The sequence below is a fragment of the Sander vitreus genome, chromosome 16, assembly GCF_031162955.1.
Source record: "Sander vitreus isolate 19-12246 chromosome 16, sanVit1, whole genome shotgun sequence".
Lineage (NCBI taxonomy): Eukaryota > Metazoa > Chordata > Actinopteri > Perciformes > Percidae > Sander > Sander vitreus.
In genome coordinates, this window is record NC_135870.1 from 4819911 (window position 1) to 4840992 (window position 21082).

Sequence of the window (21082 nt, forward strand, 5' to 3'; positions counted from 1 at the left end):
AAATAAGATCAGAAACAGACATGGAAGAAAAACACAGTTGGAGGGCTGCCAGAGTATCAGAGTGCAAGATCAAAGTTTATTCAGATTAAGGCCACAGCCTAGCAGCAAACACACAAAACTGTATCAAAAATGTAGTGAATTCCCTTTGTTAAAAGGAATCTGTTACATTTTAGCCATAGAGAACATTTCATTAAGCCACCTCCTGAAAAAACATGGGGACACAGTGGAGAGACTTCCCATAATAACATGTTACCGCCTGCAGGCGGCTGAGCGCCGCTGGAGGGCGCCTTTCTCCTTTGATGTCCGGCACAAGGATGTCCTGTCTTCTGATGTAACTGTAACCTGTATATATCACCAGCTGCCGACAACACAGCGAAGCCGAAACACCGGACACAACAGCCATGTATTGGGATGATGGTGGAGCAGCAGCGGGACAGATAGGCGGACACACCGGGGATTGAACGCTCCGTGTGGGGGATAAGAGGACGGCCAGCGCTGACAATCCACTGTAAAATATAAACACCATCACCGACGCTATCGTCAGGCTTCTCTGCACTGCGATGTGAGCTGGGGAAATACACCTTTAACTGACAACAGCGATGTTGCATTCAGGCGTTATGTGGAGAGCCAGCTGAATAATCGGGACCGCAGATAAACTCAGAGCTGCAGGTGAGTCATGTTGTATACCTAATAACACTGTGTCACCACTAATTAACTCTTAAGATTTCTCATTAATTATGGAAATTGACGATGCAAATGTTAATTAATTCCCACCATATTTATTTGTGGCAGTGTTTGAATGAGCTGAAGAGGCCAGGTGGCATCCATCATTGGCTTTGCTTTTACCAAAACATCTGATCAACATTATGATTCTGGTTGTTTGAAGAGAATGCTGTTGTGTTGTATGTTGTGTGCTGTGCAAATATTGAGTCTTATATGTAACAGCCTCTGACACTGAAATTACAGGTTGCATAAACCTCACAGAATATCTTGTACATTTCCTCCTATATTATAAAACACAGACAGACATCTCTGCATGTAACACACCCAATATAATGTAAAATGCCCAATATACATGGGCATTAAACGGCAATATTTCAGTGTGCTTGGCTTTGATTAACCTGTTAGTGAGTCCTCCACCTCCAACCCTCTGTATCCACCATCAAGTACAATGCACACTTCAGGCTATACTTGGCCCCAGATTAACTCTGTAATTGCTAGTTTGTCAACATTTGATTAAAAGCAACCTTATTTAGGAATATGTGCTATGTGAGCACAACATAATCTGCAATTACAATCAACTAGATTATGACGCTGAATTCCTCTACAAGACAGGGTCACAAAATGAATAGTCTCACATTTCCAGCTCTATCTCCACAGCTCTGTGGAGGAAGGTCTGGCTACACCACAGATACATTCTGGGATAGGAGAAAAAAACACTCTGGTTTGTTTGCATTTCTTTAAACCAATCACAATCATCTTGGGCGGCACTGAGCGCCGGACGCAGTGAAGGTGGCTCTGCAAAATGGTCTCAGGAAGGAAGTTGTTTTGGTGGAACATTTGCATCCTGCAAAAGAAAACGGCACATACAATATTAAATGAAGTTAACTGTTGACACAATACAGTAACGTGAGCTATTTAAATTAGCTGACACATGGTTAAAATGCAATTGCTCTTACCAGTGTATCTCCGTGTGTACTTCGTCCACAGCAATCCCACCAACCGGTCCCAAAACGTCCCAGTTAGAGAGGAAATGCCGTAAACGTATTCTTTGTAAATCTTTACAATCATTCCCCGTAAGAACCAAGCAGGCCTGCCTTGTTGCACCATCCACATCTTCTTCATAACTTGCTATTATCAGCGTTTAGCTTGCTAGCTCCAAGTTTGTTGTTGTTTCTCAAAGCAAACAGAGTTTGAGAAGGGCAACACAGAGAGAGTGATCAGGAAATGATCCTGGAAATGTACTTATGTTGATCCGGACTACAACATGCAGGACCCACAGTACTTGCTTTTGTAATTAATTTGTGCAAATTTCCAAGTAATCGAACCACTAACAAGACTAATAGTCTGCGGTCATGTTAGCGACTCTGTATAGCTGCTTTAAGATAAAGGCTCATGTTCACACATTGTTAGGTCTTTCTTTATTTTCTAAGCTCCCTAAATTTTGTCCGTCTTTTTCCTTTTTCTCTCTCTTTTCTTATCCTCTTTCTGTTAAGCACATTATAAATTCATTTTACTTGCTCACTCACTTACGGTCTGCTGTTTCTTTGGATTCTTTAATAAATCAGATAAAGACATACCTGTATAAACAGGCGTTTGGGTGACTGGTATGCACCATGTCTGCACTTTCACTATTATTGTGTAATACTGATTGTGTATCGTGTTCTCACTCTGTATTGGGTTCCTTGTGTTTGCCCCTGTAAAGCACTTTGTGACATAAGTCTGTGAAAATCGCTTTATTAATACATTTAAGTTGCTTACATATTTACTTATATGCTGTATAAAACTTGACCTGTCCTTGCTACAACTGTCCTGTACATGCTGTGTCTCTTGAGCTGGAGCTATTCTTAGACACTGAAGGGGAAAACACTAAAGAGGTACTGTTGTCCGTGTGATCTACATCGAGTCTGTAACATATTTAGACCGATGCTGCAGTGGAGCCAAAACCTTCTAGGAAGAACACTTTTAACCTGGAGAGAGTTTCTTAGCCGGCCTGTTGTCACAAAGCTTCAAGTAATCAGTGTTACCACGTGGGTTCTGTGCGGTACAGGAAATAATTATTCTTAAAGCTTTAGTGCGTAACTTTTTGATATTAATGAACGTCCGTTACATTCAAGCCATTGCCAAATGAGTTGCTACAAAGCTAATTAAGACTATCACAACTCTCTCTGTATTTCTCAGTATGACTATGTTCAGAAGATTGTGTCGTCCGGCGACTTTCCCGCCGCAGAAGCTCGAGTGAAGGTAATGACCTCTTCTGAAGAGCCCATCATGTTTTTTAATCCTCCGTGTCCTCCTTGGCTACTAGCAGCTGTGTGGGGGAGGGGGGGGCGGTGCGGGATCACAGAAGGCTTGTATCATGTGGACGCGCCGACGGTGTTGTTGTCATTACTTAGAATTCCTCATGGGGGGCGACAGAAACTACGCACTAGAGCTTTAATGTAGGCAGTTTTGATAATTTATTTTAGTTGCTGATTTCTTTCAACAGCAAATACTGCTTTTTAATGAATGTATGCACATATATGAAAACAAGACTAAGAGTCAACAGCCTTTGAGCTTGACATTAGCATGCTAACATGCTCATAGTGACAAAGCTAACATGCTAATGTATAACAGGAGTAATGTTTACCATGTTCTCCATCTTATAGTAGGAGTAGGAATCACCAGAGGCTCCACGATACGATATCACGATACTTATGTCATGATACGATATTATTGCGATTTTAAACATATCGTGATATGCTGCGATATATATATTGCAATTTATTACTTTTTTTCCCAACTTCAAATTATGTCCCCAAAGGAAAACTTTCTCAACATTTGTTTTATCTAAAAATATAAACTTCTCTGTTTGTTCATCTCACTTCAATTTTATTGTCCAGTCCATCTAGCGGACTGAAAAAGCAACTGATTTTATAATTGTGGTACCAAAAAGTTGAATTCTTATGTGCAATTTATATAATAAAAGATAGATATTTGGCGTCGGTGTATCGATGCAGTATTGCTGCGGAAAATATTGTTGTGTCATGGCGGAAGATGTTTCATAGCAGCTTCACTGTCACTACAACCATCTGAGCCACTGCGTAATGTACTGGTCCTGTTTCTAGGGCTGCAACTAACGATTCATTTCAGTATCGATTAATCTGCCTATAATTTTCTTGATTAATCGTTTGATCTGTAAATGTCCAAAAATAGTAAAGTCCATCCCAGTTTTTCAAAGTTCAATGTAATGTCTTTATATGTCAAAAGAAATGTCAACAAAAAAAAGTTTAGTGTGATATAAAACAGAAAAGAGCAGGAAACCTCCATGTTTGAGAGGCTGCAAACCATTTTTGCATGAAAGATCATTGCTTAACGATGAATCAATGATCAAAATAGTCGGGGATTATTTTTCTGCCGATCGACTAATCGTTCGGTCGACTTCAGCTCCACCGGTTTCCTCCCATTTCAGGTTCAGCGTGCATGATTTTTAACGTGTGTGGTTTGGAGTGAAATAAGATGGAGCCTCGCAGGATCTGATTGTCAGGCCAAAATGATTATGTTTGCTTTAATGAATGCTGTTAGGAAGTGGCCACCACAAAAAGAATGAGTCATGGTATTGATTGCCACCCCCTCCTTCACTTCCTCCTTCTCCCTAGCCTCCTCTCTCTCTCTCTCTGTCTTGTCCATCCATCCTTCCTTCTCTTTTCCTTTATCTCACCCCTTGAAATTCATCCTTTCTTGCCATCTCCTCTTCACGGGACACGCCATATTTTTACCCCAAAGATACATCAGACAGGATTGTGAGGAGATGTGGCATGCAGCCGAGCTGAGCGTTGCATACCAATAACGGCATGACTCGCTCAGCGGTACAGTCTGGAGGAGGGAGGAGGGAGGAGGGAGGAGGAGGGAGGAGGGTTGGTGGTGGGGAGCTGAGGAGAAGAGGTGAGGAAGGGAGGGGAGGGGAGGGGGATCTTGTCACGAGATGCCACGTCATCGCAGTGTGTGGAATCTATTTTTAGCAGGGTAAACAGAGGGATTCCAGCCCACTGATCATGGCTTCACAGTCAGGACTGTGTGGTGGGAGGCTGGAGACGCTCGGATGTGAATGAATAACGCTTTGTATTTAGTCCTGACTGTCTTGCCTCCCCTCTTCCTCCCACCGCCTCGGCCTGTCAGGGAGACACACTTCACCACAATTAGGCCGTCTGTTGCTTTCTCCTCCTCACTCTGCTTCACATGCAGGCACATATGCACTGTGTCTCTCATATGGAGTACTGTAGCAAGCATACCGGTGGTGAAAAATAACCAATAATAACGAGAGGGCTCACTTTATTTGTGAAGCACTTAAAGAGCTTTAACAAAGAACACGACAGACTGTAATAAAATTAACCAGTAAAAAGTAAAACCAGATAAATGACATTATAAATAGGTAAAATAATACTTTACTTAAGGCTTTGGATACTTCCTGCACACAGAACAAGCTGTACAGAGCTTAACAGTGTGGTTCTGGAAGTGAAAATCCCATTCATTTCCTTCATAAGGATTTAGATCTTTGGCTGTAATGTCTAAACCAGGGGTCTTCAACATTTTTTAGGCCAGGGACCCCTTAGCTCAAAGAGAGACCGAGTAGGGACCCCCCTACTGTATATATTGTAAACTATTGAGTTGCATATTAAACTGGGCCGAATGGATGAAAAAAAAACATACATGTGGAAGGCACAGTGAATCTTTAAGCCTAAATGTAACTATATGGCTACCATAGTGGCTACCTTACCTATAGTAAGCTTATCTTCAATGTGTTATTTTTTATCTTTGCTATTACGTCATATGTTAGAGTCACATCGATGTATATTTTCAGACATATTTCATTTTTGAAAAAATAAACTTTCAAAAGAATATTTCTTTATGAATTTGGCGGCCCCCCTGCAGTAACTATGAGGACCCCCTAGGGGTCACGGGTCCCCTGTTGAAGATCTCTGGTCTAAACCGTCCAAGGTAGACTGACCACGAGCGCCGAGGTTGTGAAACGAAGGTTTCTGCTCCTGTAGAAGCTAGAAGTCCAGGGTTTCCCCTAGAAAAGTAGTTTAGCCCGTGGGCAAGTGTCTTCTTCGAAGAGGGCCGGCTGGGGACAGTCACAGACTAATAGCAGCATTAATGTAGAGCCCAATAGTTTCTGTGGTAACAGAATCAAGGATGGAATCACGAAATTAAAAAATTAAAAAAAGCTAAAGCTATATCAGATTCCATAGGGCCCTACGTTATGCTAAAAAACATCTAAAAAAATACATTCCCAATGGCTTAGGCCACCAGGCTTACGAAAACATGTTTTATTTGCGATGTGATGGAGAAGTACTACATTACCCACATTCCTAAGTGTAACAGCGACATCTCTGATGGTGGAACTCGCTGTTACCATGGAAATGTTTACCGCACCTGGGAACAGCTATAACTAGTTGCTACCACTATGATTGTTTATGTACACAGTCTTGTACCTTTGCCTTTTTTCAGTTCTCAAAATGTTCTTCTCCACTGAATACATTGTTTTATGGTCTCGTAGCTGGTTGTCTTGGTTCCAGGCTTGAAACTCAATGAGAGGTATTCAATTCAATTCAAATAACTTTATTTATCCCCTGGGGGCAAGGAGTAAATACATATACTGAAATACAGAAGAGCAGCGGCAACAAATGTTCCATTTTTATAATAATAAAATTGATTGTCTGACACAACAGTGTGTTTGTTAAGAAAAGAAAAAGAGAGTAAGTGGGGGAAGGACGGAGCGAGACGGTTGGCCTTGCCGGCGTCCAGAGCGAAGCTACTCAAATGCAGAGAACAGAGCATGGGAGGGGTCCTTTAGGATGCTGCCTGTTTTTAGTCTGCTGCTCACAGAGGGTGAATGAAATGGGGGAAATCACTTCTGGAACCAGACTAGGGCTGGGCAATATTTCAATATTATATCGATATCGTGATATGAGACTAGATATCGTCTTAGATTTTGAAGAATTGTAATATCGTAACATGGTAAGTGTTGTCTTTTCCTGGTTTGAAAGGCTGCATTACAGTAAAGTGATGTCATTTTCTGAATTTACCAGACTGTTCTAGCTGTTCTATTATTTGCCTTTAACCACTTAGTCATTATATCCACATTATGATGGTTATTTATCTAAAATCTAAATGTGGAAGATATTTTGTGAAAGAACCAATTGTCAACCTTACAATATCGTTGCAATATCGACATCGAGGTGTTTGGTCAAAAATATCGTGCTATTTGATATTCTCCATATCGCCCAGCCCTAAACCAGAGCCGTTCAAAAAGTGTGCGGCCACTGTTAAGCTCCATATAGACTCACACTGTCAGGGTTAACAGCGGACAGTCAGATGGTGCCCTTGCAAGAACGCTTTAAATATAGATTAATACCTCCATGACGTCCCCAGTTGCTCCGGGGTGGGGGGTCATGTGAGCCCAAGGTTGGGGAGTGGGATTGTTCTGACAATCTAAAGCCGTCACGTTTGGCCACGTTTGCAGTGCTCTTGGAGTGTTTTTGAGCACTTACTCTAATTAACAATCCCTGGGCTTTGTTCAGGTCCAGCGAGGCGTTGTGTCCTCATCAAATATTCAGACGCACACACATATTCAGTGGTATGAAAGAGCTACAGCAACCTGCTTACCTGACACTTAGAGCATCCTTCTGTTAGTTAAAACTAATCTCTGTGCCTCTGTTTCCTCAGAGATCAGACTGTGAGGTGGTCCCGTGAACTAGGGGGTGGTCAATTTATTCTAGATCACTGTACAAAAAAGGATCGAATGCAGGTACCGTTTCACTGGAAAAGTTTCGTACTACGTGGTACTGGGTTATTTTGGCCGAGTACCGATACCCAGCCCTAATATTTTGGTCATAAAACAAAGTAGTGGACAAATAAGAGTAAAGGAATTTACCAAAGTTGTTACAATATGTTAATTTCATATTTCAGTCTTGACCCAAACTTCAAAATTGCTGCTAGAAACTGTTGTGTAACATCTGTGACAATGATGTCATGTGAGTGAGTGATACATCTTCCTCTTTCACAGTCAGACATTATAAATGTGAGTAATCAAGAGATGGATCTGTAGTCTTAATAGATGCTAAATCTCCGTGATGAACGAAAGTAGGGGAAAGGACCGTGTATCACTGCAGTCTGGCTCGTGACTGAGAGCGTACCCTGTGTCGCCCACGCTACACCGGCCTCAGAGGCCTGGAGTCGAGCCAAACAGTAATGTATTGGCCCCAGAAGTGGAACTTCCCCCCCTTTTAATCTTTGGGCCTTCAAATCTTCTGCCTTCCTCTGCTGTCCTACAGTTTCTGTGTCTATATCTCATGAACACCAGCCCTCCTCTCTTCTGTCTACCTTCACCTGCTTGACCCTCTTGTTCCTCTGTGTAGGTGTGTGTGTGTGTGTATGTATTAGTGCTCAGGCGTCATGTCTCAAATTTAAAACTAGGGGTGCACCGATCCGATATTAAGATCAGATATCGGTCCCGATATTGACAAAATAGCTGGATCTGGGATCGGAAAAATGAACAGATCCACAGGTCGATCCAGTTTTGTTACGTTTTTTTCCCTCTGTCGCATGCTGGAAGAGTTGAGTGTACAAATAAATAATTCAATACATTACATCGATGTTATTTGTGTGTTATGTTATGTGTGTTATATATGTTATTTTGTCTTAGTTAGGAAAGTAATGTTTAGTTAGGAAAGTCCGGTGCCTTTAGTCTCTTCCACATGGTGGAAGGAAGGTAGAAGGTGGAAGGTATACAGTGTATTATTAATTTTTATTTTTTTATATATTTATATATTTTTAATATTAATAATTAATTGTAACAATGGTATTGGATCGGTATTGGGTATTGACAGATACACAAAGCCCAGGCATCGGAATCGGGACTGAAAAAGTCAGATCGGAGCATCCCTATTTAAAACCACAAGCCACATTTGTGTCTCCTTTTCTTCTTCCACTCCACTACTCTGCATTTTCTCCAGTTCCTGAGCCTCCGCTAGTTGAAGGTGAGGCTGTAAGTGGTTAAATGATGTGGTGATAGAGTTAACTGTGAGTTGCTGAAAGTGGGTGCTGCTGTTTTCCTCCTACTGGCTGACTTTAAACATTTAATTTCAAATGTATTATGTATTATGTATGTATTCTGCTGTCTTCAAGTCAGAGCAACAACAAAAAAAACAGCATCGTTAAAGCTGTTCTTGTTGCTGTCTTTAAGCTTTTAATGAAAAAGTTGTTTGATTATCTAAACCAAACAGCAGGAAACTAGCAACATAAATCAGTGAATTTCTGTTTCTTCATTCCTCAAATTTTACAGTTTTACAGTTTTTACGATCGCTATGACACCTTTTTCAATACTTTTAACAACTTTCCTAAACTCTTAACACAGTTAGCACAACATCCGTCTGTGTAGGCTATACAATTAACACATTTCTTGTTGCTTTGACACAAAATGCATACAGTTAACACACATTTAAAATGCTTGAACTTCTTTTACACACAAGCTCCACCAAGACCAAAACCAATGGATCTGTACTGACCAATTTGCAAATGCTTCCACACTGTATGTCAGACCAGATAACATCATGTTCTAAACCTAACCTATAGGCTAAAGTCAAAGTGAACAGCTGATCATATTGTAAATTGAAACACAAATCGATCACAGCTGATTCCCTTCTAGGAAACACACTCAGGTGTTGAGGTTCTTTCAATTGCATGATCATATGGTAGTACAGTAAAAGAGGACCTATTTGAACAATATACTGTAGATGAACACAGAAAATAAGAAAAATGCCTTCACGAGGGAGAGGAAGAGGAGTACCAAGACAATTCTGTCTCTGTCTCCTTTTTTTCATAAACTGTACATTCTATAAAGCTACTCTGAGATGGGTCATTCATTTTTTGTATTGAATCTCTGCAGCAAAAGAAACAAAATGGTGGGGGGGTTGGCTCAGTGGGTAGCGCCAGTCCACATATACTTGGAGGTTTATGCCTCGACGCAGAGGTCCAGGATTCAAATCCGACCTGTGACGATTTCCTACATGTCTTCCCCCTCTCTCTCTCTCTCTCTCTCTCCCCCCCCTTTCTCAACTAGCTGTTAATGTAGAGAGGCTTCAAGAGAAACTGCAGTGCAAAACACAATCTATGATCAATACAATATACCATTGTCTGTTGTTTAAGGGCAGACCTGACACATATCAAATAATGCAGTTTCTGTAATTCCATGTGATGTTAGTGTTTTTTATGACATTGTTCTATGATTTACTAAATGTTCCTGTTGGAAGAGAACATGTGATAGTGTTTTGGAAGAATTTTCTGATTTTGAGACATGTTTGCATTGTTTTGGTAGACATAGTGTATTGTATTAGTGTATTATTGTATTTTGAAAATTAGTGTTTAGTAGAAGCTTTAGTTTTCAATGTGTGATTTTGAGCATGAAATTAAATGTTTTGCCAATTGTGTGTTGTAGGTGTGTTGGTGCGTTAAGAGTTTAGGAAAGTTGTTAAAAGTATTGAAAAAATTGTCATAGCGATCGTAAAAAACCGTAAAGTGAGCACCATGATAAGTGAAGCAATCGAAGGCCCTGATGAACGGTGTGAGCGATGATTAGCCAAGCTCCCCCTCCCTCCTCAGACAGTGATGCAACGCCGGCATTTACCAGAACGCAGCAAAGCAGAGCAATTTGAGGAGCATCAGAACTAACCCCTGACAGCAGCCCCATCACGCTGCTCTCTGCCTGCCCTCCACCACCGCCGCTGCCACCCTGAGCTAAAAATAGCTCGTCCTCTCTCTCACCACCTAGCCATCACGTCAGAGTTCACTCTCATTTGCTGCCCGCGCCTCTTTTTATGTTGTGATGTTTTGACAGTGTCAGATGATTGCTTTAGCTGTGGGGTGAGCATGTTTGGCATCCAAGAGACATTCAGCTAATTTTATACACAGGAATCTTTCAGCTTTTAAATAAGGTATAGGTTTCTTGATATATTGTATTCGATTTTATTCATATTCTGTGGCAGTCCTGTTGCGTTTCTTGGTGTTTCTCAACCTGGATTGAGGAAGGAAATTGTTTCGTAACATGACTTCTGGTATTTATGGTATATTATGAAAGAGCTGTGTGTGTGTGTTGTGTGTGTGTGTGTGTGTGTGTGTGTGTGTGTGTGTCTTAAGCTCTGAATTCGTCATACTGTGCATGCCTTATTAAATTAACATTAGCAGAACATCTTTGAGTCTCATCTCAGAGCGCTGGAGATGGACTGCAGGTTAGTGACAACATCTCGTATCTGTAGTTTTGATAAACCAAGCAGTTTCTGTCAGCTTAGAAGTGTTAGAAGAAGTATTTACATAGATCCTTTACTTAGAATAGAAGAACCAATCCAACGATGTAGAAATACTCCATTACAAGTAAAAGTCCTCCATTCATTCATTCAAAATCCGACTTTAGTATTAACAGCAAAATGTACTTAATGTACTCATACTGCAAAAAAAAGTCTATATTTCTTAAACCAGAGGTCAGATTCCTGTTTATGGAATAGAGAGTCACTTTGTCACTTATCATTTAGACTTGTTAGGATTCTCCAACAGTGGTGAACGTATTCAAATCCTTTACGTAAGAAAAAGGAGCAACAAAACAGTTTACTCCATTACTTGTAAAGGTTTTGCATTGAAAATGTTACTTAAGTAGATTTTATCAAGAGAGTAGAACACTGACCCTTGTTAGTGTTAAACAGTTTATTATATTAATTAATCTTAGCAAAGTTTAGGTCAACATTGCTCTGTAACTGACATTGATGACTCTTGTCTTCTTGTGCTACTGTTACATTATATTAACACTATAACTTTGAGTACTTGAGTAAATGCGCTTAAACCTTCCACCACTGCAGCTGAAATTACTTTGAACCATTTCACCTCACCATCCGGTGTGATAATGAAATTGAATCTCGGCTGAAGTGAAAAATAAATATAGAAACCTGCTGGGGATTTACCCAAAACACATGCTGCAGCAGCCAGCGCGATGTCCAGAGAAAATGCCGTCGGTAACATCACAGGAGCTGACGCACGGTAACCTGTAAACCAGGCCTCTGTTTGATATGTGCAGGATGAGTAACAGCAGGAGTGTCTGGTGAGGAAAGATGTGTTTGACAAGATCACAAATTAACAGCCGCGATAGCAGCAGATGTTCACGTTGTGTAGCGGGACTGTGGTGTTTAGGGGTTGATTCTGTTAGCGTATGTTCTGCTGATGCTCAGATAAAGTGTGTGTGTGTGTGTTGGGTGGAGTACCCGTCAACAAGACATTTCATTCTGACGATGTACATCCCTGCAGCTCGCAGATAAAATCAGAGGCTAAGAGCGAGCTCATTCTCATTTTCAGCCTCCCTTCTTGTTCGTTGGTATGACAGTAAATTGAATCTCGGTGCAGGTTCCCCTCTTGTGATCCGTAGTAAATGTCTTCCGGTTCATCCTCAGAGCTAAAAAAGGCCTCACAAACTCTCGATTCTTGGTGGTGCTGGAGATTGTGTTTGAAATGTCCCTAAAGACGAAGCAGCAGCAGCAGCAGCAGCAGCAGCAGCGACACAATCCCCTGTAGAACATGTCTGGCTGCAGGTGGGGTATTTTTAACCTCAAACCCACTGAGACGCGTCGGCTGGATGTAATTAAAGTGACGTTTATAAAGCGTAGACATGCGAGTCACAGAGTTTATCCTACGCTCGCAGCGCCCACTCAGTGCACAGGTCTCATTCAAAGAAATCGCTTGAGTTTGTGTCTCTGACGTGTTAACAGATTTTTCTCTTACCGCTGTTTTTAAAGGTTTTTCCAGAATCCTTAATAGTTTGACATTTCAGGAAATACACATATTCATTTTGACGAGATGATTAAGTGTAGTGTCTTAACTAACTCTTGACGATAGTTAGACGACAAGATTGATAGCACTCTCTTGTCTTACTGTTAAATGTGAAGCTAAAGCCAGCAGGTTAATAGCTTAGCTCAGCAAAAAGAAACAGCTAGCCTGGCGCTGTCCAAAGCTAACACAAACCTCCTTCCACGCCCCTCAAAGCTCACTAATGGAATGCTGCAGGAATGAATTCCTAAAACCCGGAAAATTGGTTGGCATTTTTGCACTTCCGGTTCCCTCGTCTCGACAGTGGTCAATGGTTTTCTTGAAATAAGGTCTGTGGTTAACACAAACTTAAAAGATTTTTACCACAACATAAAATACGACAGCAAATACCCCGACTTGTGAATTTTGAAGCTTTTACGTGTCTTAAAAAAGATTGGTTGCAATTTGGCTAAATGAGACTAAGGATTGTCAAAAGTCGTCACGCTGAACACGCAAAATCAGTTGGAAGCTACTGATGGTGACGTTGAAGTCATGCGACCGTGGTGTAGTTCCTTTAAAGCAGGGGTGGGCAATTAATTTACCCAAGGGGCCACATGAGAAACAGGGACTGTTGTGGAGGGCCAGACCAACAGGCTAAACTCAGTTCTGCTCAATATTAGTTTTATGTCGCCTGGAAAGCGGCACGTTCTCAAACTCTCAAATTCTCTGGCCATATTAGCGCAGCAGACTCCACCAAACGCTCTTTAATAAACTCCCCTTCAGAAAATGGCTTACTGTTTTTGGCGATTTTGTAGGATATCACAAAGCTGGTCTTGACTGCTGCATCCCTGGATGCATTGTTGGTTTTTCAGCTTAACTAGCAAAGCTTCAGATGTCCGTGGCCGCGCTGCATCATTCAAGTTGTTGTATTTCTCTGCGTGTTTAGTATCGTAGTGGCGATTCAAATTATAATCCTTCAACACAGCGATCTGCTCTCCGCAAACTAAGCACACGGCTTTACCTTTGACTTCAGTAAATAAATACTTCCATGTTTGATTAAAAACTCGGCACTCTGTGTCGATCCCATGAGCTGACATTTTTTAGGGATAACAGCTCATTCACGTCCATGCTAACGTCTCTTGTGAGCTCAGTTCGCGGCTCGCCGACACATTGCAGTTCTTCTTCTTCTACTTCTTTTAAGATTATTTTTGGGCATTATAGGCCTTCGAGGACTAAACCTCTATATAAGTGTGCTCGCTTTACCAACTGAGCTACCTGGGCGCCTTCTACTTCTTATGACAGTAAATTTTCTCTGATTCCAGCTTGTTAAATGTGAACATGTTCTAGTTTCTTCTCTCCTCTGTGACAGCAAACTCAATATCTTTGAGTTGTGGACAAAATAAGACATTTGAGGACGTCGTCTTGGGCTTTTGGGAAACACTGATCCACATTTTTCACCATTTTCTGACATTTTAGAGACCAAACAACTAATCGAATAATCGAGAAAATAATCAACAGATTAATCCACTATGAAAATAATCGTTAGTTGCAGCCCTACATGCAGCAAGGGGGCCGCAGGTCGGAGCTGAACCTGGGCCCCTGCTGCATCGAGGAGAGAGCCTCTATATATGGTCACCGGCTCTACCAACTGAGCTATCCAGGCGCCCAAATTGAAGTAATTTAAGTGTAGAAAAAAGCTGCTGCAGTATCCACATGTAAATGTAGATTGTAGCCACTGAGGTACTCGAGGGGCGTTGCAGCTACAGTCTGGAATGAAGGCACACAGTTTTGCTCATTTACTGATTTGTTAGTCAAAAGAAAAGACCTGTTTGCGCCGCTCAGCTTCTCATTCAAATTCTGTGGGCGACGCAGGTGATAAAAATACACAGCAGATATGAGCGGGATGGTCACGACACCATGCAAAGAAGATGCATAATCATCAGAGCAGGTGATCTGCCGCTGGGAGCAGAGATAAAAGTGATTCATGCACATGTCTCTACGACACCTCACTTTCAAACAGTACATACTCTAGGATCACATTTAAAAATAAACACGTTTGAATTTAGGCGTTTAGGATTTGTGTGGATGTGTCTGCAGAGCTTTGCTGGGTGCTTTATGATTTATGTGTTTCACTGAGTTCAAATATTATATTAAGTATATTAAGTATTTATAACTATTCTTGATCATAGCTTCCTCTTGAAAAATGAGACGAGAACTGCAACAATTAATAGATTAATTGTCTAGTTTAAATCATTTTATTTAAGCAATAATGCTAAATTCCAGGTTCCAATTATGGTTCCAGCTTTGAGGATTTGTTGTAAAATGACGATCTTTGGTTTGGACAAAACAAGACATTTGAAACCAGCAATTTGGACTTGTATTTTGGCATTTTGTAGATGAATCAATTGAGGAAGTAATGGGCAGACAATAATTATAGTCATTTCTTAAAGCAAAAAAGCCCAAAACGTCTCTGGTTCCAGCTTCACAAATGTGAGGATTTAATGTTTGTTTCTGTTTTATATAATTAATGTCATGATGACAAAATGAATATCTTGACAAAACAAGACATCTGACAACATTCCCTAAACTTGTTTTCTTTGGAATTTTATAGAGCATTCGTTGCACAAAAATGTGGCATGTTGTACAGACAATCTTTTCTGTTTTTTTTATTAAATATGTGGCAATTAAATAATGATAGAAAAGAAATAATTTAACAGGATATATAGAAGAAACAGAAATAAGTAAAAAACACATCAAATAAATAAGTAAAATGAAAACTTACCAAACAACTCTTCATAATACAATATTGTTCATTCATTTGGTTTATAGTTAGTCTTAAGGAGTATATATATATATATATATAAGATACATTCTATCAAAAAGAGATTTGTATTAGTGAAAGATTTTTCTGTGTATGTGGAATTTTTCCGTTAAGAATAATAGCAATGAAACACAGAGACTTAATGTAACTTGTATTCTTTTCTCTTTTATTGAAAACACATTCCTGTGTATCTATCCAAAACTAACTTCATAAGGGAAACTCAAATGGAGAACAGATTCTGGCCTCAGCGTTAGAGAACGATGCTCACTGAAAAGGCAATCAATCCGGTGGGCTGCACCACCGACTTGCTGCATCACAACAAACTCCACCAATCGGGCTTCAGCCTCATGCGTCTCCATGGTGACAGAGCTTCCACAGTCCAGAGGAGGTGGAGACAGCGAGGGAGTGTCGGGGGGGGGGGCAGAACAGAGGTGGATGGGGGAAGAAGAAGAAGAAGAAGAAGAAGAAGAAGAAGAAGAGGAAGAGAGGGAATCGATACCTTCTCTTATTTCACAGTGAGGATTTAAAAAGCGAAGCCCATTCCCAATCAGGGGGGGCAAGCCAGCGGTGGATTGGCTGACAGCAGACGGCCGACGAAGGAGCGACGTGCAGGGATGGGGTGGAAGGATGCCTGGGCTGCTGGTCTCTGTGGGACCAGGATCTGCAATGGCCCCTAAAGCCTCTGCTCAGTGGATCAGTTGGGTAGCTGTGCTTAGGTGTATCCTTCTGCACGGTAAACTGCTTTCTTTCACCTGTACATTTCAAAATACTGCCTTCAGTTGCAGGTGTTTCCCTGTTATGAAAACACAGGTCAATTAAATGATGGCAACATGGATGCATGCCTGTTGGATGCTTGTCCAGACTGATGGACAGAAGAGGAGGTTGAGGATCTGCAGGTGGCTGCAGTTTGAGGTGGGGACTATAGGCGGCTTTGTGATTTATTTTTTCCTGCAAAGGATGGATTCATGTGTGGGATTTATTTGTAAGGATGGATGAAGTGAGTTGTTGCAGCGAAGCTTCTTGTCGTCTTGTGCAACACGTTTAATGATTATGTTGGGTGGTTGTGATGTGCTGCACGTTCAGTGAGTTTTTCATCTCCGGATAGAGTATGCTGATGGGAGGAAGATCTGTTTCAAATAACATTTGAAACAGATCATCTTTTGCCAAATGTTTTGCTCTAAATATTTTGTAGGTGTTAAGTGCAGTTTAGCCACAGCAGCTGATGATCACTGCATGTTAGTCAGCTGATTTTCATGAGATTTAAAGTACGCAAAAAGAGCGTACAGTACAGTACCTGACTCTTGGGATTACATGAAACTGAGAAAAATACACTCAGTGTGTTTGTCGTTCTCGGCCGGCCCGCCCGTATGCGCGGCAGACGTCATCTAAATCATTCCACATCATCCAGATGTGAAGAATGTCGTGGTGTGTTTTAAATCCATGTGTGTGTGTGTGTCATGTCATTATCAGAAGCAGAGATGAATCCCTTCAGGGGATCTTGTTAGCGCAGCTAGACTCAGGTAGTTTTTCTAACCGCTGAAGAAGCGAATCAGATGCATCCTGGTGCATCACACTGTGATGTGATACAAAGACATGATGGGTTGGCTTTTTGCGCTTACATTTGCTGATCACAGTGTGACAGATACATATGGTTCATATATATACTAAATATGCAGTATTTATATGTTTTTTTCCCCCTTGCGTCCTCATGATTATGATAATTCATTGGATATGCATTCAGCCAATATGTTCTGAGGACTTTAAAGTGGCTTTGATTTTCATAAATGAAACATGACCAACACACATTAAACAAGGACTTCATATATATGCGGGTTTCCACGTCGTACAATGCTCATGCATGCCAGGGAATAACACAAACTTTTTATGATCTTATGACGAGATCCATTAGAGGAATTGTTTTTGTGCCTTGAACTGATCGATTCACCAAAATAACGTATGAAAAAGTTTTAATATCCCCCCCACAAAAAGAGACTTCTGTCTTTCAGTTCAGTGTGCAGAATTAACTATGAGCATGAGGCCAGAGGCCATCTGGCATATATCTATTGTGCTATATATATATTAATGGTAAACAGCAGGAATTGGATACATATACCAAAATGAGGGAACTTCTCTGCGCTCTTTATGCTTTTGATGCTAACATCTTTTTATGCTAATGTTTTAATGCTAATGTTACTTGTGTGTGGAGGGCCTCCTCAACTAGTGTTGTATGTAGCCCTGCACACCATTACACGTGGTTTAATAATACGTAATAATAACTTTTGCATCTCTGCAGAACATAGATATTTTTTAGAGCAGTGGTAGCTGCAGAAAAGCTTGCAAAGGGTAGAGAGGTGCGTAAATATCCAGCTCCAGAGATAAGTGGTCAACATTCAGTCTGAAACATCCACAGTCAGTCTCTACGGTGAGACACAGGGTATGCATTTAATGTGAAAAGGTGGACGGTAGGGTGCATTTTTCAGGGGGTCGGTTGAGCAGAAAGTCACCCTACGGGAACAAGCTGCTGGCAGGCGGTGCTGTGTTTAATGGACCAGAGCTCTTTTCCTCTGAGTCGGTTGCCTCGGTGGCAAATTTGGTGCAATCTAACTGAAGGCTTTCTCAGTCTCAGAGCGAAGGCAGCTTGCGGCCAGGCACCCTCTTAGTGGTGTAGATGAGACATTTAGTTTCTGTGCGGAGGCGACACTGACTGTGTTTTTCAACTGCAAGCTCAATTAGGAGGCCTTCAAATATAACTAGGAGACTAAAGGATTGTTTGAAATTTCCCAGTGGAAGACAATCTCCTGTTGGATTATATTGAAAATGTTTTCACACAATCGCGGCAATTTGAGCCACCCAGCAGTGCTCGCAGTTTTCTATAGAGGCCAATCTTCCTGTATGATTGGCTTCATGTTTTATTCCTAATGCCATAATATGAGGTGCAAACATCATCAGTTAAATGGATTAGAGTGGATAGAGGTACACAGGGAAAGCAGAAAGCTAATTTCCTCCCTGCTGCGGTTTGTTTGCTTTGTGGGAAATTGGCCATAAGCCCAAGGGAACTTTGTTTAGGTTTGAAGCAGTGATGGTCATTCCCAAAGTAGTTAGAGGGAATGTTGCCATTTTCAGAAAGAGTTATTGAAGGAAATGAAAAGCATTACATCACATGTTGATAAAGTGCTTCCTGCTATTCTAAAAAAACATGATTGAAGTATGTGGTTGTCTGCCAAGTCAGAGCCCAGTATTTTAACATTCTACTTTCAGGGTTGTTATAGTAATGACTTAAGAAAAGCTTATTGTGGTTTGTGTTGCTACTGGGCATCCATTATTAATATATACTGAAAATACACAAACACACTTATGTTGGAGACACACTGGATGACGTTAAAAGCTTGTTTTGAAGTGGACAAATGATCTGTACTTTAAACAGTGTTATGTATGTTTCTGAATCGGGTGGAACAGACATGTGTCTTATCCCAGGTTCTAAACTCCGGTGGATGTCTGAGGACTGTGGTTAACTGCTCCTCAGATCTCTGCAGGGTAAATCCAGACAGCTAGCTAGACTATCTGTCCAATCTGAGTTTTCTGTTCCACGACTAAAACAACCTTACACATACACGTTTCACCAAAACAAGTTCCTTCCTGAGGCTATTTTGCAGCGGCACCGTTGCTCCCGGATTGCTGTGCGGACTCGCCAGACCCTCCTCCGCAGCACTGTGGAGGAGGGTCTGGCAATGTGAGACTAACCAGCTAGTAACTCTGTCTGTTTGCTGCTGAGCACGTAAAGATCAGTGAGCTGAAAGCCGCTAAAAAGTCCTCACTTTGGCCAGACCTAAACCTGCAACCTAGTATCTAGGCCTGCAGCTAACGGTTATTTTCAGTATTGATTAATTTGCCATTTTTTCTCAATTCACAACAGTCCAAGGTGACATTTTCAGATCTTTATTTTACAATGATCTAAAACAGACATTTTTCTAGTAACATTCCTCTAGTAAAGAGCTCTACATTCTCATGAGATAACATCATAACCTCGTTGTAAAACAGTCGTCCCCTTCAGTTTATGTTTATCTTTTTCAGTGAATGCCGGCTCCTGTCTCTGATGTGCTGACTCACAGCTCACTTAGCTGATGGAGGCAAATAAAATGGCTCAGTCTTCATGCATGGCTCTGTCTATCTGTTTATGTGTCAGTTTTCATCTGTCTCTGTCTCACATTTTGCTTTGTGGGGATTACTGTGTCTATATATAGCTGTTCATCTGTCGGTCAAGGACTTATTCTTCACAGGATTCAGTGAGAAATGCCACTCCATTTCCCAGCTGTAATTGTATCAAACCGCCGCAGCACAGACAATAAGGTCATACGTTACTGCCACTGGGGAGCAGCTCGGATTTGAATCTTCATTCATGGTTGAGACAGAGCACTGCAGTTTTATTACCTGTAGCTATTGTTTATTTTATGCATCATGGGAATTAAACAGCCTCACGGTGATTTGGAGGACTAAATGTTTGTTGATTCTTTCACTGTCGGAAAGGGCTGTCTGACAACAATGTGAAGCATTGAAAATATTCTAAATGTAGCATACCCTTTTTTGTGTTTAAAATGCATTTAGCTGCTGCCCCCTCCACAGCAGGACATAGCTTAGCTTCCGTGTCCGTACTCCTGCCTGCTTCTCCAAACTGTTGTCGTGCCGACCGCCATCTTCTGTAGCTAACACACTGACTATGGAGAAGTAGCTCATACAAAGACACTTCAAAACATCTGAATACCAAATTCATCCTGAGGGGAACATGAATGTGTGAAGCACATTTCATGACAATCCATGCGATAGTTATTGAGACATTTCAGTCTGAGCCAAAAGCTGCGGCCACCCTGAGAGCTTAGAACAGCTTAAATATATATATTTTTTTAAGTATTAAAAAGCTGATGAAGTCCAATATTGTTGGCAGGAAGAGCCTCTATGCTAAATTCACTGTCATACTGTACTTCCTGACCTCTACGATTCGTCTGCTGCAGCAGCTCGACCAAACATGCATAGCCTAATCATGCACAGACGGAGACAGACAGAGTAGGACAGACGGTGGGACACAACCTGTACACGCACACACACACACCACACACGCACACGCGCACACACACCACACGCGCACACACGCGCACGCACACACACACACACACCACACACACACACACACACACACACACTTGACATTTCAGCTCATCCTCTTTTCTTGAATTTGAATAGATAGATCGGTGTTGATTTTGGAAGAAATGATGGAAGTGTTGATTTTTCAGGAAGCAGGGGGGCCATTACCCTTAATACATCCTCAAAGGATAAGTGGTGGAAAAAGTATTCAAAGCCTTTACTTAAGTAAAAATAGTAATACCACACTACAAGAGTCATGCATTCAAATTATTCGTATCTTTATATCTGAAAGTATAAAGTACTAATATTAAATACTATGAAGTACCAGGCTTTAAAGGCTACACTGACCTCAACTTGGCTGATTCTTCACTGTGTGTATAGAGAGAGTTGGGATTTAGGTTGCTGGGGGATTTCAGGCATGTTGCTAGGTCGGTGGATTACCTTGTAATAGATCTTTAGGAGGGCTGGAGGACACACGGAGTGTTGGATTGTGTACAGGGGGGTTTAATCCTTCAGACAAACATGCTAACTCCTCCTCTGGCTTGTAAGTAAAGCTGGAAGCTAAAATCGATATATTCT

The 21082-nt window shown here is 41.2% G+C and overlaps 1 protein-coding gene across 1 annotated transcript in view; it reads left to right on the forward strand.

Annotated features, from left to right (window-relative positions):
* Nucleotides 1-326: 326 nt before the first annotated feature.
* pitpnm2 (phosphatidylinositol transfer protein, membrane-associated 2) overlaps nt 327-21082 on the forward strand; it is a 55882-nt gene continuing 35126 nt past the window's right edge. Inside the window, exon 1 of the mRNA XM_078271295.1 lies at nt 327-669. The gene's annotated coding sequence lies outside the window, so the exon portion shown is untranslated. The remainder of the gene's footprint in view (nt 670-21082) is intronic.